This window comes from Magnolia sinica, chromosome 5, assembly GCF_029962835.1.
Source record: "Magnolia sinica isolate HGM2019 chromosome 5, MsV1, whole genome shotgun sequence".
NCBI lineage: Eukaryota > Viridiplantae > Streptophyta > Magnoliopsida > Magnoliales > Magnoliaceae > Magnolia > Magnolia sinica.
In genome coordinates, this window is record NC_080577.1 from 13,523,339 (window position 1) to 13,525,875 (window position 2,537).

Here is a 2,537-nt window from a genome sequence, read left to right on the forward strand (position 1 = left end):
AAGCTCGTCAACCGGAACAGCGTAGCACGGGCTATAAATTGAAGGGATTTTTATAAAAAACTACATTGTTTTGGAATTAACATCCCAGTACTTAATATTTTTTTTTTCCATTACCATACCTAATTAATTAAGGTATTTTTCATTATAATATCTTCTATTGGATTTTATTTTATTAGATTAATGCAAAATGGGCCCATTGATACAAACTACAGAATCTAATTATTGTTAAGGAAATCTAAGGAATGTTTTGTAACGAAAAATACCTTAACTAATTAGGTATGGCGAAGAAAAACTTTTTGAAAAGGTAATGAAATGCAAATTCCAAAATATTAAGATAGTTTTTGGTAAAAGTCCAACATTGAATTGAGGATATTTGTTATTTAAGTGATTGCAGCTACGCCGCACACGTGTATAAGTCAGCTAACGCACGTGCTAATGTAGCAAAAACTGCAAGAACAAAGTTATCCATTAGAAAGGTACCACTATATAAATTTATTGTATTTGTACCAAGAAACGGTCCAGCTTATTTCCACCTACTCATGAATATTTGACAACTTTATCTTTTTTATTTATTATTTTATTATTTTTTTCATGAAGATTGAGTATAACACCTTTACGCTGAGGCTGTAACTTTTGCACAGTGAGGTACACCTGATGAACGGCTTAGCTATTGGCCCTATCTGTTGTGCTGACATATGTATTAGCTGACTTGATCAGGCGTATGGGATCATGAAGATATGATAAATGATGGAGTCTAAAATGAAAACGCTTGCATGACCTGTGTAAGGGCGCGTAAGGGCATCAGGGTATTACTTTCGATGACTTAGGACGCAGTTTGCGTCCTAGTCCTTCCAGGCTGCCAGGATAGACTGGGTCCTCTCAACGACTTTGTTGGTAGACCACGTCGTATGTGTTTTAACCACGTTGTCTATATATTTTATTAGATTATTGTAAGGCATAACTGAAAAAGGAGGCAGATCCAAGGCTAAAGTAGGCCACACAATATGAAACAGTGGGAATTGAATACTTGCCATAGAAAATTTTGCTTGGAGTTGCAGAAGTTTTTCATAAAGCTGGTTTTTTGTTTTTTTTTTACCCTTTGATCTGGGTCTATTTGACATTATGAATAAGTTAGATGGAAAATAAATATCATGGTGAGCCTTGAGATGGTTTCAAAGTGGCGTCATTATCGCCATTACTTCCTGTGGTGTGGCCCACTTTAGCCTTGGGTCTGCTTCTTTTTTTGGGTTATCCCTTAAAATGATATGTTAAAATAGATGGACAGCATGGATGAAACACGTACAGCGTTGAGAACTTATTGGGGGCCAGAAGTTTTGGATCAAGCTGACATCCGTGTCTTCCCTTCATCCAGGTCTTTGTGACCTCATGCACAAGTTGGATGACAAACAAGCATCATGGTGGGACTTAGGTAGGTTTCAACAGAGGAAGTCATCGTAGCTATTACGGTGTGGTCAGCCTTTGAATCGATCTCATTTTCAGGGGAGAAAATTATCACGGTAAACTCCACCTTTTATCCAGTGTCTTTTATGGGTAGTGCAAAACTTACCTTCCCAACTTAGACCTTGTATGTACGGACAAAGCATTTGAGGATGAAAATACCCCGTTTGTACGTGCAATGCTATGTGAAAAGTAGGGGTATTTCCGTCCCAAAATGCTCTCTTCGTACATGCAAGGTCTAAGTTGGGAAGGTAAGTTTTAGACTTTCCCTAAAATATGCTGGATAAAAGGTAGCATCTACAATGGTAATTTTCTCTTTTCAGGGCCATGCCCTGTAATGATCTTGCAAAATGTAAGAAGAGTGCTGGTCTCACACAAGTATCATGATGGACCGATAAAATTTGGTGAAGTCAACACACCATCGAGTTTGGTGGTGTGTGACAGTAACATTCATAATCATTTTTTGGGCCCACCGAGATGTGGTTTGCAAATCCAGCCCATCCATTATGTGTGTCCCACTTGGATGAGGGTTTAGACCAAGTTTCAGTAGTATTCAAAACTCAGGTGGGCCCCACCAATTGCTTTTATATGTTTTAACGGTGTCTTCACATGATTTTAGATGGTATGGCCCACCTGAGTTCCGTATACGGCTGATTTTTGGAATATGCCATAATTTAAAGGAGACTCATCAAATGCACGGTGTTGATGGTCGACACGCATCATGGTGGGGTCCACACAACTCGACCTCACGGGAGCTTATCGTGAGGTCGAGTGCATAGTAACTTTTCCCTATATATATATATTCCTTCGTCTAAGTTTGCATCTAAGTTTCGTGACCTTATGATGGAAAATAATTGTTATACGTTGTTCCTGATAATTATACTTAATTATCTTGATGATAAGATAAATCTTAGGGTTTATATCTCACTGGATAGCCATTGACGCTATCAAACCATATTCAGTGTACAGGATACGTGAATGACGTATGAATTGACTCTGGTACGTCGTATGGAGACATCGATGGCTATGCGGATCTAATTTCTAGTCTACTTTTATTATTTGGTTGTTCAATCCTTAGT